At 37.8% G+C, this 19,551-nt stretch overlaps 1 protein-coding gene across 1 annotated transcript in view; it reads right to left on the bottom strand.

Annotated features, from left to right (window-relative positions):
• PKD1L1 (polycystin 1 like 1, transient receptor potential channel interacting) overlaps nt 1-19,551 on the bottom strand; it is a 156,617-nt gene that overhangs the window by 58,494 nt on the left and 78,572 nt on the right. The window lies entirely within an intron of this gene.

The raw sequence follows: 19,551 nt of genomic DNA, 5'->3' as shown, positions 1-19,551 counted from the left end.
AACTGAATCCTCTTGAAGGAGAATGGAAGGTCAGGTGGAATAAGTGGTATCCTTGGAATGAATACTTTCTCTCCTCTGTATTGTCCTGAGAGGATGGTTGCCTCTAGGACATGCGGCATCATTTGCTGGATTGTCAATCGTGTTCCATTACACAGCTTTGGTGGATCAAGATTCCTTAGAAGCATGGTTGGTGCTCCCACCTTGAGAATCAACCTGTGTGTTGGGAGTCCTTGAGGCTGACGACTGTTGAGAAACTCAGTTGGGAGGTTTACTGCCTGATCTTCATGTCACTTTGGCAAGAGAATCATAATTTCTTTCATGACCGGGCAGCGAACATCATTATGTGCGACATTACATCACTCCTACAGATGTAAAAACATTTGTTTTCCTTAAAAATATATTTAAAATAAATAAAATAGTACATAAATTAACAATAAAAGAAGCTAAAAAACAATTTAAAATACAATAAAAAGCACATTAAAAATATATAAATATGTACGTACAGTATACTGTACATATGCGCAACTGCTGATTCTCATTCAAAACAGAGGCGATGTACAGTATTCCTTTACTGTGTCTGTGTTAGCCATGGGTCCGAAGAAGGATAATGCTAGTGTTTCCAAGCGTAATGTGGTTACGATGGACGATAAGGTAAATCTGATTAAAAGGTATGGAAAAGGTGGAAAAGTGTCGGTGATAGCGCATAGACCTTATCGCGAATCGGAACCGCAATGCGTCATGGGATGGGAAAGGGGCAATAGCGCCACCACAAACTACACCATGGAATTGCAGCTGGCCCGGTTTTTTTAACCATTGATATTAAAATAAAAAGTAGCCTATAACCACCGGAATTTTATGCCGATTCCGAATCTGTGTTTAAAACTTTTCTCCGATGTGTAGTTCTTGAGTTATAAGCGGACATCCAGACAGACACACACACACACACACACACACACACACACACACACACACACACACTCCTCCTTTATATATATAGATTCACACCCCTTGACTTTTTCACATTTTGATGGTACAGCCTGAATTTAAAATAGATTAAATTGAGATATTTTGTTACTGATATACACATAATACCCCATAATGTCAAAGTGGAACATTTTTAAAAAGAAAATTTTTACAAAATAATAAAAAATAAAAAGCTGAAATGTCTTTGTAGTGAAATCGTATTCGTACTGAACCCGGGGTGATGCTCGCTGCACGTTGACACCGCTATGGGCGTGACTATAAGACCCGCTGCTGCGAACGGTGCTCCGGAGACTTCTCCTGTGACATGTTACATCGGTAGCCTCGCTAACGGTACGCCTGTATAGAATATCCAGCTTGCTTGCATTGAATGATATGAATGGACCCATGAGATGTCGCATCGTATACTTATTGTGTATTTCTACTTTACAGGATGATGTGATGATCTAAATGCAATTAAACCAACTATTGGACTAAAGTTGTGTGGACCTGATTGGTTTTCCACAACACTTAATTGCATTTAAGATCCATGGCTGGCAACAAGACGCTGACGGTGTCCATCTTCAGCGCCGACCCGCAAGCCGCGGATGGTGGCTTGCAGCTGAAGCACTGGCTCAGACAATTGCAGAATCTTTTTGATGAGCCTGAGACCGGTGTCCATCTTCAGCGCCGACCCGCAAGCCGCGGATGGTGGCTTGCAGCTGAAGCACTGAGACTGAGACGGCTGCCGCGAAGCTAGCAACTCTCCATGCAAAAATCGACTACCGGGTGTACAACGCTATCGCTCAATGCGCGACGTACGACCTCTCCATCGCCGAGCTCAAACGGCTATACATAAAGAAAAAAAGCCCGGTGTACGCACGCTATTTGTTGCAAACGCGACGCCAGCAACCCAACGAGGCGATGGACCACTACGCCCAGGAGCTCCGGCAGCTTTTGCTGGACAGCGTCAGGGAGCCACGGACTCCCGCGCAGGCTCAGGATGATCGTCTTTTAGATGCCTTCATTGCAGGGGTCTCCTCCCAGGCACTAAGGCTCAAACTCTTGGAGAAGACCGACCTGACCTTCGCTACGGCACTCGAGCAAGCGACAGTATACACCGAAGCGCGGATGCAATCGAACACCAATGATCGCACGCGCCTTTTGGCGGGCACCACACTACACGCCCGGCCGGAGAGTGCTACCGCCGAGGACGCGGATCCGCTCGCTGAACTCCGGGATGCTCCGGAGGAAGACCCAGCCCTGACGGCTGCCGTTACGACCAGACCCAAGGCCTTGCGCGGGGCCGCATGCTTTTTCTGTGGGGGGCCACGTCATGCCCGGGTCGTGTGTCCGGCACGAGACGCTATATGCCATTTGTGCTCGCTAAAGGGACATTACACGAAAGTGTGCAGGAAAACGGCACGCGGCTCGCGGCTCATTGACTCGCGCAGTCGCGGTCGCGCGGGCGCAGCGACCTTGAATGGGCTCATTGCGGAGCCCGCGCCGAGCCGAGCCCGACACCCGGCGCCTTACCCGACTTCAAAGGGGAGGGCCCCTCTCTGCGGACCCCTGGGCGCTCAGACGTCCTTGGCGGGCGTCACCGGACAGCCACCACCGTCTCATTCTCCATCGGGCACAAAGGCCGTGTCCTTGGCCAAACTCCGGGCCACGCAAGGGGCTTTGAAACCTCGCCAAGCCCCAGCGGAACGTACTCCTCGAGTCGTCCACGAGCTAACAGCGGCCCACGCCCCGACAAAGGAGATAAGGGAGCTTTCAAATACTACGGAGGCCTTTTGCTGCCAAAAATGTCAAAAGGCGATTTCGAATACTACGGAAGCCTTTTTCTGCCAAAAATGTCAAAAGGCGATTTCGGATACTACGGAAGCCGTTTTCTGCCAAAAGTGTCAAAAGGCGATTTCAAATACTACGGAGGCCTTTTCTCGTCAGATTTGTCAGATTTTGAATCGCGAAACACCGGAATGCTGGGGAAAGCCCTCTGATGACGATAATGGATTCCCCATGGTCAACGCAGACTCCGGCCACGACCGCAAAACTGCTGCTGGCGTAGGATCCACCCGCGAGGCTGGTCCGACCCATTCGGGGGGCTCAGTCCCGCTCCCAGCAGCCTCGTCTGGCCTGGCTCAAGCCCTTATTCCCCTCATGGTTGAAGGCCATTGTGTTCGGGCCTTGGTGGATACAGGATCTACGGATAGTTTTATCGACCAGCGACTTGTGCTCAGGCATGGATGGCGGATCTGGCGGTCTACGAGACGAATCTTCATGGCTTCCCAGGGGCTTCGGCTCAGCACGAAGGGGGAATGCCGATTGAAACTCGTGCTAAAGGGACGGGTTTTCCCTGATGTACACCTTATGGTTTTACCCGCATTATGTGCTGATATTCTGTTAGGACACGATTTTCTTAAGCTGCATGGACGTCTGGTAATGGAGTTTGGTGGGCCTGACACTCTTGTTGTGGGGGCGGACGACGCGCTTGCGGTGTGCGCCCTAGCGCAAATGGACGTCCAGCCGCTTTCGCTGTTCCCCAATCTAACCTCCGACTGCACCCCTGTCGCGGTAAAATCACGACGCTACTCTCGCGCTGACATGCAATTCATTGCGGACGAAACGGCTCAGCTCTTGAAAGACGGCATCATAGAACCTAGTAGGTCGCCGTGGCGCGCCCAGGTCTTGGTGGTGCGCAGCGAGGCCCATCGCAGACGCATGGTAATCGACTATTCCCAAACGATTAACCGCTTTACACAGCTGGATGCCTACCCCCTTCCGGGGATGGACGCGCTAGTGCAACAGGTGTCCCAGTATTCGATCTATAGCACTCTCGATCTCCGTAGTGCGTACCACCAGATCCCTATCTCTAGGGCGGATCGTATCTATACCGCATTTGAGTCGGGGCAGCGGTTGTACCAATTTACGCGATTGCCTTTTGGGGTAACGAACGGGGTCTCTTGTTTCCAGAGGGCCATGGATGACCTCATTGCGCGGGAGCACTTAACCGATGTTTTCGTCTACCTCGATAATCTTACGGTTTGTGGATATGACCAAGGGCACCATGATGCTAATCTGAAGCGCTTCCTCGAGGTCGCGCAGCGGTATCACTTAACTATGAACGAGGGTAAGTGCCAATACTCCCTACGCACGATAGATCTTCTGGGGTACGCCGTGACCCATGGCTCTGTCGCTCCGGATAAGGAGCGTCTGTGACCTTTGCTCGACATGGCCCCTCCCTGCGATCGGGCGTCCCTGAAGCGCGGCCTTGGGCTGTTCGCCCATTACTCCAAATGGGTGCAAAGTTTCTCCGCGAAACTTCGCCCCCTTGTGGCCTGCGACACCTTCCCCCTGAGTTCGGCCGCATTGACGGCCTTTGAAGGCCTTAAGACCGACATCGCCCGAGCTGCTGTGGCGACAATCGACGAGAGCGGCTCGTTCGTCCTCGAAAGTGACGCCTCGGATCAGGCCATCGCGGCGACCCTCTCCCAAGGGGGGCGTCCCGTGGCTTTCTTTTCACGGACTCTTACCACCGCTGAGCGGAGGCACTCGTCCGTTGAAAAGGAAGCATATGCGATCGTCGAGTCTATTCGGCGATGGCGCCCGTACCTACTCGGGCGGAGCTTCCAAATCATCACGGACCAGCAAAGCGTTGCGTTCATGTACGACACCTTACACGCCCAGCGCATTAAGAACGAGAAAATCACTCGCTGGCGTATCGAACTCGCCGACTTCTGTTACACCATCAAATATCGCCCGGGGAAGGATAACCAGGCCGCCGATGCCTTATCACGACCGGCTACATGTGCTGGTATCACCTCTTTGGAGGGCCCGTAGTAGTGTAATAATGTTGCTTCTGGGACACCTCCGTTTAACATGGGAAATCCCTATCTAATGTCATTTACCCCCTTGTCTTTTTCAAAAATCATAAACACCTCTATTTCTCCCACCCTCATCTTTATGAACCTTTTGTCTGTAGTACCTATCCTTAATGTTGTTCATTAGACCACTCAAACACTACAAATATTTGTTTTCTCTTATAGACCTATCATCCTTCTTCTACATATCATCTGGCAGATTAATCTTTGACCCATTCACTTCCATATTAATTCTTTCCCTCCCTCATTGCCCCTAAACACCTATATTTCTCTCACCCTGTTCTTTACGAACCTTCTAACCTTTTGACATGTTATCCTTATTCATTAGACCACTTAAACACCTGTGATCCTTCTGACCTTATGGACCTTTTAACCTTTTACTCTTAATATCATCTGGTGAATATAACCCACTCAAACAACGACCCTACAAATATTTGTTTATGCGTGGGAAATAATTTAATTCTCCTACAACTCTCTTCACCATCTAATATATTAACAAAAAATATGTTTGAGTTTGGTTCTTTATTAAGATATTTTAACTGAGCTAAGATAAAATGGTAAACCTCCCTCAATGTTCTTGCTTGAGCGCCTCCAGTGCCACATACCATTTTTTGGTAAGCTCTGCCCACTTTTTGGTAAACCACGCCCATTTTTTACTAAGCCCGCCCACTTTTTGTTAAGCCACGCCCACTTTTTACTAAGCCCCGCCCCCCTTTTGCTAAGCTCCTCCCACTTTTGCTAAGTCCCACCCACTTTATAAACTCTTCAGCATTGTATCATTTCCAGGTAATACATTACATCATTTTCAGGGAATTTCCATCACATCATTTCCAGTTAAGACACGCCCAGGGAATTTCCACAGGAAGACACACCCAGTCCTTATAAAAGGCACCGACCACACAGGCTTTTTCAAACACGCTTTCTGCTTCACTTGAGAATGGACTACTATGCCGAAATGGAATGGGATAACTTTGCTATTCCATGGAGTCCTACTACCTGTGTAGAACTCAACCTTCAGATTGATGAACTGGACTCGAACCTCTTATCAATGGAGGTAAGTTTGTTTATTTATTTATTTATTTATTTAATTTTTTTTTTTTTTTAAGATGAGACTCGTGTAAGAGTTAACAAAGTTTATTTTAATATTCATAAAGCTTGATTTATACAAATAAAAAATATTGTATTAAATTAATACATTGTTATTTTCTTTCACAGGAAATTGTATCTGAGATACGAAATGAAAATTCTGCTTTTAACACAACTTGGGATGAAGTTATTTTTTTGTTTGAAGACATTTTGAACAACCAAGACCCCCAGAACGAGTTCTACCTTGATGACCCAGCCAAAGAGTTATACCTTGGAGATCCACAAAATCCTGAAAAAGAGTTTTACCATGATGATACTTGTTGTGAGTTATCAAAACAAAACCCACTGAACAAGTTCTACCTTGATGAGCCAGAATACAAGTCATACATTGGAGACCCACAAATTTCTGAAAATTGGGAAAGGAGAGTTCTCCCTGATGGTCCGCAGTTATACTATGTGAGACACATCATAGAAACCCTAAAAAATTGGGCAAGGAGAGTTCTCCCTGATGGTCCGCAGTTATACTATGTGAGACACATCATAGAAACCCTAAAAAATTGGGCAAGGAGAGTTCTCCCTGATGGTCCGCAGTTATACTATGTGAGACACATCATAGAAACCCTAAAAAATTGGGCAAGGAGAGTTCTCCCTGATGGTCCGCAGTTATACTATGTGAGACACATCATAGAAACCCTAAAAAATTGGGCAAGGAGAGTTCTCCCTGATGGTCCGCAGTTATACTATGTGAGACACATCATAGAAACCCTAAAAAATTGGGCAAGGAGAGTTCTCCCTGATGGTCCGCAGTTATACTATGTGAGACACATCATAGAAACCCTAAAAAATTGGGCAAGGAGAGTTCTCCCTGATGGTCCGCAGTTATACTATGTGAGACACATCATAGAAACCCTAAAAAATTGTGAAATGGGAATTCTCCCTGATGGTCCGCAGTTATACTATGTGAGACACATCATAGAAACCCTAAAAAATTGGGAAAGGGAAGTTTTCCCTGATGGTCCGCAGTTATACTATGTGAGACTTATCACGGAAACCCCCAATATTTCTGAAAATTGTGGTTTTACCTTGGGGACTTGGAAAGATGGTTATATTTTTGGAGACTCGGAATGGGGGTTTTGTTTTGATGACTCGGAATGTGATACCTATCTTGGAGGCTCAACAGGAATGTGGTTATACCTTGGGAACTTGGAAAGTTGGTTTTATTTTGGAGACTCTACCTGTGGGGTTCCTCTTGGAGACTCTTTGGATTCTAAAGCAATGAACAATGTTCTTTATTTAATGACGCTTGATTTAAGCAATATCAAGAAAGTTCGAGGAAGAAAATGCTGGAAAATTCTTTCTTCCCATTTCTACTTCTTCAAACTTAAAAGCCTTGAAAGACAGAATTGGAGGAAGAGGAAAAAAAAAAAAGAAATACGTATTTAAAAAAGAAGAAAAGAAAGATTATGTTAGGGTTTGGGTGGGATTTTGAATGTGAGGGTTAGGGATGGGGTTGGGTTAGGGTTGGGATTTTGAATGTGAGGGTTAGGGTTGGGGTTGGGTTAGGGATGGGGTTGGGTTAGGGATGGGGTTGGGTTAGGGATGGGTTGGGTTAGGGTTGGGATTTTGAATGTGAGGGTTAGGGTTGGGGTTGGGTTAGGGATGGGATTGGGTTAGGGTTGGGATTTTGAATGTGAGGGTTAGGGATGGGTTGGGTTAGGGATGGGGTTGGGTTAGGGATGGGGTTGGGTTAGGGTTGGGGTTGGGTTAGGGATGGGGTTGGGTTAGGGATGGGGTTGGGTTAGGGATGGGGTTGGGTTAGGGATGGGGTTGGGTTAGGGATGGGGTTGGGTTAGGGATGGGTTGGGTTAGGGATGGGTTTGGGTTAGGGATGGGGTTGGGTTAGGGCTTGGGTTGGGTTAGGGTTTGTATATTATTATGACTCACTCGCACATACACACACACACAAAAGTTAAGCCCCAACTAAAAAGTTGTGGGATTCTGTGTTTGGGGTTCACAGATTTAAAAACGTATCCCCATTATACACACACAAAAGTTAAGCCCCAACTAAAAAGTTGTGGGATTCTGTGTTTGGGGTTCACAGATTTAAAAACGTATCCCCATTATACACACACAAAAGTTAAGCCCCAACTAAAAAGTTGTGGGATTCTGTGTTTGGGGTTCACAGATTTAAAAACGTATCCCCATTATACACACACAAAAGTTAAGCCCCAACTAAAAAGTTGTGGGATTCTGTGTTTGGGGTTCACAGATTTAAAAACGTATCCCCATTATACACACACAAAAGTTAAGCCCCAACTAAAAAGTTGTGGGATTCTGTGTTTGGGGTTCACAGATTTAAAAACGTATCCCCATTATACACACACAAAAGTTAAGCCCCAACTAAAAAGTTGTGGGATTCTGTGTTTGGGGTTCACAGATTTAAAAACGTATCCCCATTATACACACACAAAAGTTAAGCCCCAACTAAAAAGTTGTGGGATTCTGTGTTTGGGGTTCACAGATTTAAAAACGTATCCCCATTATACACACACAAAAGTTAAGCCCCAACTAAAAAGTTGTGGGATTCTGTGTTTGGGGTTCACAGATTTAAAAACGTATCCCCATTACATTTTATTTATTTATTTATTATTTTCAAGGGTATTATCTGCTTACTTGTGTTTTTTGTAATTCTTGTGAGTAAAATGAACCCAAGATTTCTTCTCCATTTAAATCATATAATTTGTAGGTCCAAGGGACTGTATCCATTACATCAATGATTTTAAATAATTCACGAGTCCATTTTTGTGTATAACCTTTCTCAAAATGACTTTTCCATTTGTATATTCTTACAATATCACCAACTTTAAACTTGGGCTTTCTCAAATTAATCTCCTTTTCATATTCTAATTTTGTAAATGTTTCTGATGGTTTTGATTGTGTTGATGAATGAACTGTATTATTGTAATTATCTACAATATCCTGAATTAAATACACCCATTTTTGAGAACCGAGTTGTGTGAATTTTTTATATAATTTCTCTTTTAAAGTACGATTAAAACGCTCAATAACAACTGCCTTTCCTTCATTAAAGGTGCTGTATAATTTAATACCCTTCCCCTTAAGAAATTTCATGAATATTTTGTTATAGAACTCTGTTCCCTCATCAGTCCATAACTTCTTTGGTTTCCTTTTATCCCGATCAAATATTAGCTTAAAGGCTAACATTAAAGTATCACCCCTTTTATTTTTTAAAGGGACAACCCAGGCAAATCTACTCCTCAAATCAATAACGGTTAAAGCATACCTGTATCCCCTGTCATTATTCAATTCAATTAAATCAGCGGACCATATGTGGTCAGTGTATTTAGAATAAACCTTCCTTCTTTTAAACTTTGTGATTATAGGTTTGTGTAATTCTTCAGCCAAAAGCTCCTCAGTCTTGATGGCATCATTAGAGCCTAATAGTTTTTTGAGGAATAACCAAGACCAAGTTTCAATTTAGCATTTATCAAATTTCTCACAATAAACCTATCAACTTTCTCTCTCAACGTTGGATTTTGTATCAAAGACAAATTATACAACATTTCGCTGTCGGCTTTATGTTTTTCAGTCAACGTAGTGGTTTTCCCATAAGCAATATCATGCTTCATACACACTTCGTCAACCCTATTTGTAGGTTTAGACCAAGGTTTAGGATTGTCAGCCTCATCTAATCTTTTATCCAAGTTTGTTCCTGGACCACAGAAAGAATACCCTGGAAGGTGTAATTCCCCTGGAATTCCAGTTGTTGTAAATTTACTTCCTGACAGAAACTTTTGTATGTCTCCTCCTCTTTTAGGAGAGATGAATTGGCACTTTTTAGAGCCACATACTTGACATATTCCTTTTTGATAAACTCTATTATTTTTAGCTTTAACATAAGAGATATTTTTAGATTTAGTTTTCTTTTTACATTTGAGACAATAACTCATATTTATTTATCAGAAAAATTCCGACAGAGTATCAAAACCTTTTTGGTTTTCAACATATACATTTCAATCTTTATTTTTAAAACATAAAGAATCCTAAGGAATGCCTTCACTCTCTCCTCCATTTATTTACAAATAAAAACTAACTAAAGTCAATGACACCAACATCATCAATCACATAATCTTTTCCTTCTTCTTCTTCTTCTTCTTCACCACTTTCTCATTTAAATCTCTGAAATTGAAGACATTGACGTTCTTATTTTTGAAACCATTATCTTCATAAGAGTTGTTAATTCTTTAATTTCCTCTTCGGTGCGTTGAGATTGATTTATTTGCTTTAATACACTCAATCTTTTATGAATCTCAGTGATTTCCATCTTTTTATATTTTTCCTCCCTCTCTCTTTGCTCCCTTTCCTCCCTCTCCTCCTTCTCCTTTTTCTCCCTCTCCTCCTTCTTCTTTTTCTCCCTTTCCTCCTTCTCCCTTTTCTCCCTTTCCTCCTTCTCCTTTTTCTCCCTCTCCTCCTTCTCCTCCTTTTTCTCCCTCTCCTCCTTCTCCTCCCTCTCCCTTTCCTCCTTCTCCTTTTTCTCTCTTTCCTCCTTCTCTTCTTCAACTCCTTCCTCATCCCTTGCTACCCTTGAGTTTGAACCCCAAAGAATATTATACATATACTCATCTGGATTTTGAGATATTCTTGTATCTATAATTATTTTTCTCATAATAGGATACCAATAAGATTTGTTGACGATTTCTAAAAGAGTTTTATATTTCATAACTTTGAGAAGTTCATTTTTATTTAATATTTTAAACAAGTCTCTATTTGTGGGTTTAACAATATCAGTATAAGGCCAGTTTTTTATGACAAAATTCCCATGTATATGCTCCAAATCATAAGGTATGTAATACCGAGCACCCTTTTCTTGTAGGTATCCTTGAATACAAAAATTATAATTCTCTTGTAGTCTTCTTCCTGCCATTTATGTATCAGAAATATATGTGAGATTAATATTATGACAGGTAATACCACCCCATCTTCCCACTACCAAATCGGTTTGTATTCCTCGGCTTTCTATCCTTATCTCATTACCTTCCTTCTTTGTCATGCGAACCATCGCTATACTATCATATATTTTTATTTTCTTAAAATCACGTATTTGTTGTTTACTAATTGTACTTCCACATAAATCCTTATCTTCACCAAGTGGATAATATTCTTCTTTACGAGACTGATTTAAATCATGTAGGTCTTCTATGTTTATTGAAAAAGACCAATTATACCCTAAATCAGGCATATCATACCCCCATTTATTAATTCGCATATTAACTAAATGTCCTTCTTTATAAAATTTAATTGTAAGCAGGTAGTTAAATTCAATGAGGAAAGGTGTATGGTCAGTATAACCAGGTGTTGTGGTTGTAAATTTTACTTGTTTCACAAAACGTGCTGTTTTCTTTAAAGATATATATTGTGATAAATCACTGAATCTAATCAAGTCATTCGCATCTGTAGGGTTTGGATAATTGATTAATTTATAAGTATTCTTCATATTAATATTTTTACTTACACTATATTTTTGTCGTTCAGCCTGTGCCTTTGTATAATAATTTGATAAATCAATATCCTGAGAGGATTTTCCAAAGATAGAACCATCTTTTCCAACATAGGTCATTTATATTAGATAAAAAATGATATCATAAAAATTTTCATTATTGTTGAGTTGAAATAATACATATAAACATAATTGGCCACAACATTTAGAATTAATTTCTTGAACTTGGAATGTTTGATAAACACCATTCTGTAAGAATTGTATTACTTCAACAGGTGGTGGCATACCATAACTATCAAAATAATATTTATCCTGACTATTATGAATACAAACCCAATGAGAACCATTCTGTGTGTCTAAATTCATAATAATATTCTTTGTATTCTTATTTATATGTGTTAATTCATCTCTCATACAGATTACCACATTATCAATTTTTAGTGTTTTACAATACTTAGCTAGTTCTATATTTGACGTTGTATTCTTTCCAAATTGTTTAAACCATTTATCCATTTATTTATGAGAAAGATACAATCCATTACCCCGTTTAGTTAGTTTAACACCCGCTTGAGCGATAGAGGAAAGCATATCTCCAACCAACAATCTAGCTTTATCAGGTAGACTTTCAAGTTTTTGAGCAAAATCTACAATTACACCACTTCCACTAATTTGTTTCTCCAACTCCTTGTTATGTCTTTCCAATTCTTTTTGAGCTTTTAGTTGTGCCTTCCTTTCGTTAGCAGTTTTTACCGCTGCTGAAATACCACCAGTCAATGCTCCCGCCGCACTTAAACCAGCAAATAAAGGAATTAGAAACGGGAGAAATCCTCCTCTTGACTCGTCTATTGAATATTTCTTTAACATAGGTTTCGTCATTTTAATTTTAAGTGATCCAACATCATTTAGTGTTTTTACTTGTGTGTGTGTGAGTAAAACATCAATTCTTACAGCTCCTTTTCTTTGAATTGTATTAACATTAATAATACAAGGCTTTTGATTTTGAATACAAGATGTTAATTTATTAAGATTGATTTGATTAACATATACCCCAACCATTTATTTATGAGAAAAAACCTATGTGATATTAATCATAACACCATTATCTGTATTAATCTGTAATTCTGTTTCCTCCAAAAGCAAACAATATGCATTAACCTCTTCACTCTCCCCTCTTTCAATGTATAGAGAAGTATCCACTCGATTAGACTTTATAGTTTCCTTTTGAGAACTCAGGTCAATTGCGTAGATTGTATAAAGTTTTTGAAACGCAACCATATCCAAAATAGGATCATTATTACCATTACTTTCACACACCTTTTGGTAGGACTTGTAGGCTTCCGCATAATCATTTTTTTCCCAATCAATTTCCAATCTATCTCGCGGATAAAATGTGCCATCAAGAGAAACCCGAAGTTGTTTCACCTTTGCATTATCACTCAGGGCATTATTCTTATTAGTACCGTCCTCTCCATCTGGTTTTTTAAAAATGAGCCAGAGGTATCGTGGCTTTCCTTGAAGAACACCTAAATTCCAAGTGTAGGTAGTGTGTTCCAGTTTAACGTGTTGACATCTTCTTTTAAGGTATGATACATTTAGCGGTTTCTTTGAGTTAAGTCTTCTATTTAACATCTCTTCCGTTTTAAGATTAGGAGTATATTCACTGATATACCAACACAAATCATTAATAACAAATTTATTATTTTCTCCAAAAGCATTTTCATCCCCAAAAAGCAATCTATTTACATTATCATTCCTTTGTAGTTGAAATCTAATTTTAAGCCCATACAAAACTTTATCATAATCACAAAATCCAAATATACCTTTCAGAGGTACTGCTACGGTAAAACTATTCTCAGCTTTTGCGTCATCATTATACATTGACTTCCTTTGACTATAACCAGGGTCTGCGTTTGTACCCGTTGACATATCAGGAATAAAACCCTCAACAGCTCCCTTACCCATTCTATCACTAAACGAATATAGTGTAAATTTCATCATTTCAGATGTAGCAGAGACATAATCAACCGCTTCAACCTCTTGTGTTCCAATATACAGGCGGACACTGTCAAACATTTTCCAGAAGAAATCATTTACGAGTGTAGCATTAGTATTATTCGCAGCCTTAGTGAATTTAAATTTACACAGCAAGAAACTATCAGCTATATTCAAGTAAGTTTGTTGATTATTTATTTCAAAACTTTTTGTTCCGTTTGAATTCCAGTCTGTTCCTGTTATAGCATTTACCTTAAAATAGTCTTCCTTTTTAGTGGAGTTTGAAATGATAATCGTATCATCCAAATCATAGATACTATCAATCGCTTCCATACTTGTATTTATATAGCATTAAAATTGTTGAAACCCTGACCCAAGTATTTTAATGATTTTTTGTCGTTCTTGTGAAGATAGTTGAGTTTTACCTTTTTTTATTTCTTTGATTGCTTGTAATTTATGAGACTCCTTTTGAGCATCTTTTATACTCTTTATAGCACCCGCAACGGAGCCCACGGCAGAAGCAGTTGAACCAATTAGGTCTTTATGTTTAAGGATGGTTGAACCAATACCCATTAGAGTATCAATTATCCCATCTCCTTTATTTCGAAATTGATGACCTACACCTCGTTGTCTCTTAGGTTTATAGTATCCTCTACCCACATACCTTGTATAGTCTGGTGAAAGGAACATGCCCTCCCCTGTAATTATTTTATATTTTCCCAACTCGTGTTTTCTCACAATAACCATTATTTATTTATTGAAAAACTTCACGTAGGTGAATTCTGATGGATATAATTTCATCATTAAAGGATATCATACGATTATCTTGGTCGGTTATCCTAAAATTTACTCTGTATATGGTTTTTCCTGACACAGGTAAATAGACAAGATTTTTTGGTTCCATATTAAATTTATAACCAATCGGGGTTGAGTATGCACTGAATGAAAATATTGTATTTGTTCTTATTCCATCGTTATAAGCACCATCAATCAAATCACAATGAATTAATACTGAATTTATACCGGAGGATATTTGGATAACATTATCACTGTAAAACGTCCCGTTATTTTCAATCTTTTTTGAAGAGAAACCCAATAGCTCTCTAAACGAATTTTCAATCGTGAAATCAACTTTATAATTATTTTTAAGTTTAATAGTTGATTTTGAAGTGTGTTTTTGAATATCTATTACAATATTTTTTGGTTCATCACCTTTTTCTTTCATAAGGCGAGAGACTTCTGAAGATATTTGAGAAATCTCGTAAGCTCCAGGTGAAACGGTTATAGTTTTATATCCACTTCCTGGATTATAACTAAACTTGTTGTTTTTCTCTGTGATATTAAAAAGGGTATTGTAAGTTTCCATTGACAACAAAGATGCCTCATATGAGGTAAGGGGGTCAAGTTGTAGTGGGTAAGGGAATGAAGCTGTGTAATCGCTCGTTGTGAAATTAAAACTAAGAATTGTGCTTCTCATCTTATTTAATATCTAATAAAATATCTTTGTATTGACATTTATTAATTATTTTCATGTTCATCAACTGATCTAAAATGGCTGAGGATTCATTAAAACAATTGTTGTTTCCAGCCTTCTTACTACCTAACAACAATAATAGCCTATTAACTAATTGTGATGGGTCATTTGGAAGAAAACTAACACCCGAACCAAGCTTACTTAAAGCATCAATAATATGTTTCTCCTTCTCATTCTTCTTACTTTTACCAGCAACAGAAACTCCATAATCAAGTGCATTTAGCAACTCAATATATACCCTATCTTCCTCTCTTTCCATATCAAGTGGTTCCTCAAAATATTTTGAACCGCTGAATCCGGGGTTTGTTAGAAGAAACATTAATCTTGGAGTTAATTTAACATTTGGTTGAGTAGAACTCAAGAACATCAATTCATCATTAAATATCAATACCTTTTCTTCCACAAGATGAAACACTGCTGGTTCTTCTGTTGGAATGAGACCTGCTCTGGTTTTTGAACCCGCCGAATATTCATTGTTTTGAAGAGCTTCCACAACATAATTAGGGGGTTGATTTACCTCCTCAAGTTTCCGAAATAATCCCTCGTCATCATATTCTAATTCACCAAGTTCTTGTTTTGTTATCTGACTAAAATCTTTGAGCATTTGAAGTTTTTTCGGAGTAAATTCTACCGTGGGAACTGTAGGTGAGTGTTGAGTTTTCAAAAGTGGTTTAAAGAATTTCTCTTGTTTTCTTTCAAAGGCTTCTTCACCAGTTAGTTTCTGTCTCCGTTTCTTCTTTATCTCTTCCTGTTGTTTAACAACTTTTGAAACTAATTGTTGATGTTCCTTAAACTTTCTTTCTCTTTCTTCAGTATTCATTTTCTGTATTTATTTATTGAAAAATATCATTTAGTATCTCATCTTGTTTCACAACAATATATTTATATTTTCCAATCGTGTGTTTCATATAATTTTCAAATTCTTTTTTACTACATAACGTAGAGCAATTATCTCTCCAAAAATTATTTACATCTATTGAATTTAACTTAAATAAAATAAAAGTATTGGCATTGTTTCTTATTGAGCGTCGAGGGAGTTGAAAATATGATTGACTAAGATATATACAATTACAAGAAGAATGTCTCCCTCTTGTATAGTAGCTATCCATTACTGTTTGGTTTCTCTCATTAACACAATCATCAAAGATGACGAGGTTCTTTTTTGATTTATCTAAATCTTGAGGTGAAGGTATATCATCCGTATTATCACTGAGAATACAAGTTATGGGTTTCGATTTTGATTTCTGTGTATCACAAAATAATTGTATTATATCTTCAATATTATAATCATTCAGTTTGTTTTGAAGTTTAAATAAACCGATAATGTCTTCCTTTTTAAGACCTGCATTAAAACCCTGTGAGAGTAGTTGATACTCGGGTTGAAAACTTGACTTTGTAAAAATTATTAAATTATCATAATCTAAAAAATTAGGACCAAGGAGCATCTTTAAAAGTAAACAGGTTTTCCCACATCCGCTTGAACCAACTATTAGACATCTCAATGAATTTGGAATGTTTTTATGGTTATTAAATTTTATCTTATTTTCCCAAACGGGTAAAAAATCATTCATTTATATATTTGGAAAACAAGTCATCCAACTTTTTTTGAGCTATTTTAGAAACTCTATATTTTATCCTGAGTTCTGGTTTAATTTCAAAATAATTCATTATTTTATTTATGTAGTATCTTGTATTAACATTTCCATTAAAATTATTTTGAATAATAAATATCATTAAACCCTTATACATTTCCTCAATACAAAGAGTCTCTTTCCTTGTAAGAAATGGTGTATTATCACCATAATGCTTAACATTCATCTCTCTTATTAATCTTGTAAAGTAATTCATTTTTGGTTCTAATTTAAAAGAGTTATATGTTTTTTTATATTTCTTATTATCATTAATTAGAATATAATCACAGAATAAACATTGTTTATATGAATCCTCATCATTAAGCCCCACTCTATCACAAGCCGGACAATTCTCTAATTTATCATATGGAGAGTCTGGAAATTCTAAATATCCTTCAGAACTTATCATATTTATGTGGTAAATTTTTACTTAAACTAAACGCAAGTTTATTCATTAATAAATACAATGTTTCAAAGCACAAAAGACAAATTTCAATCAATCTCTACTTCGGTGGAAGATATAGAAAAATATGTCAAAGATGTTAAATTGAACAAAGATAAATATGGAAATTTTTGGGTAAAACCAGTTATGGAAAATAACATGAGCCCCTCTATTTCATTTAAAGGAAGAGCTCTAACTATACCTGGAAAGACATCCATTAAAGTAAATCTAACAAAAGTTTCTCCTCTACTCCTGGCAATTTATTCAAAGCTTGAAAAAGTGATTGACCACGATACTTTGAAAAAGAATGATAAGACCATTAATAATTCTAGAGGAGACATTTGTATTTTCTTTAATAATCCAAAGGGTGTAGATCTAAGTAAAATGAATGATGTTAATATTTCTGGTGAAATGTCATTTCGTTCTATGATAGTTAGAGATTATTTAAAGATAACTTTTGATATAAAAATTGTAGAGATTGAATCTGTTAATGAAAGAAAGTATATAGATATTGATGGGAATATTTTTCTTGCTAATTAAATATGAGTCAATACAGCAGTGAAGATTTTACTATTTCATTGAACTCGGACGATAGTGATGATAGTATTTCATTGAACTTGGATGATGGTGATGATAGTATTTCATTGAACACAGATGATAGTTATGATACTAATAGTTTGTGCTCAAATGATAGTTATGAGAGTAGCTTTATTGATGACTCTGAGTATGATTCTGAGTATTCATGTGATAGTTATGACTTAGATGATTCTGAGTGAAAAAGTGTTTTAGTTTAAGCACAGTGATATATATAAAACGGAGCTGTAAAGCTCAAAAGTGTTTTATTTTAAGCACAGTGATATATATAAAACACCACGTTTTCTCACGCTATAAATATGGTTTATTGTGATACTTGCGAGAAGGAAGTAAAATATTATAAACAACATATTCTCACCGCAAAACATACATACAACATTTTAAACAAACTTTCCCCTCTTCCACCTGAAACAAAACACTGTTCTACATGTAATAAAAATATCCTCAAGAAAGGCTTCAAAATACATCTTAAAACAAATCTACATTTATCAAATTTTATCACAACTAAAAACTCTGATGGAGCATTCAAAGGACATATTAAAATAAGAGTCTTTAACTTCAAACCTCCTGAACCAGAGTCTATAGTTGATGCTGTAGAAATAGTTAAACCTGCTGTTCAAACGTTGATTGAAAAAACACTAAAGGAAATGAAACCACTTAAATTTTATATGGGAGTAAAATTAGAAATGACAAAGGATGAAGGAGTTATAGATGCACCATACATGAGAACTGAGCCACACTTTATATCTTCATATCAAGATTTTAAAACATCAGGAGTCTATGATGAACTTATTAAACAAGAGCAAGATGTGGATAATTCAATCGTAGGAAGTGGATTCAATATAGGAAAAATTATTTACATAGACATTCATATTCTTAAATCAGATCCTCTAAAAGCTTCTTCTTACATTGATTTACCCAGTGTTATCAAAAATAGAAAAGCAGTTATCAATATCAAAAATAAAGACAATAAATGTTTTCTCTGGTCTATTTTAGCACACTTACATCCTCCACATTTTCATGATGAAAGAGTATCTCATTATAAAAAATATGAGAATACATTAAATACGAAAGATCTAAAGTTTCCGATGACTTTAAATGATATTCCTAAATTTGAAAAGATGAATAATTTATCAGTTAATGTTTATGGTCTAACAGAAACAAACAACATTCAGGTTTTAAAGCTTTCTGACAATTGTAAACAAACTCATATTAATCTTCTATATTTTAATTCAGACGAAAATTCACATTATACATACATCAAAGATATTGCTAAATTAATAAAACCACAAGTCTGTAAGAGAACAAATAAAATATATATTTGTTTGCGTTGTCTTAACTTCTTCAATTCACAAGAAAGATTAGATAAACATTCAAATTATTGTGGCGAACATAAATCAACGGTAATCAATATGCCTAAAGAAGGCTCAAAGATCACATTCAAAGATGAAAATAAAAAGATCAAACATCCATTTGTTATATATGCTGATTTTGAAAGTATTTTAGAAAAAATTGATACTGCTTCTCAAGATCCAAAAGAATCATACACAAATAAATATCAAAAACATACTCCTTGTGGTTTTTGTTATTATATCAAATCATCCGTTGGTGATAAATATAACAAGTTAGAGATGTATAGAGGCTCAAATACCCCAGAGGAGTTTGTGAAACGACTAGAAAAAGACTGTGTTCGATTAACCAAGATAATGAGAGAAACCAATAAACCAATGTCCTTAACAAGTAAAGAAAAAAGGGAATTTATAAAAAACAATGTCTGTCATATTTGTGAGGAGAAAATTGGTAAAGGTCTAAAGGTTAGAGACCATTGTCATCTCACTGGTAAATATAGAGGTCCGGCTCATCAAAGTTGTAATATTAATTATCAACTCCCCTCTTTCATTCCTGTCTTT

The sequence above is a fragment of the Myxine glutinosa genome, chromosome 6 (genome assembly GCF_964187855.1).
Source record: "Myxine glutinosa chromosome 6, kmMyxGlut1.1, whole genome shotgun sequence".
Taxonomy (NCBI): Eukaryota; Metazoa; Chordata; class Myxini; order Myxiniformes; family Myxinidae; genus Myxine; species Myxine glutinosa.
The sequence above is the reverse complement of the archived record's forward strand: the minus strand, read 5'-3'. Positions and strand labels throughout refer to the sequence as shown.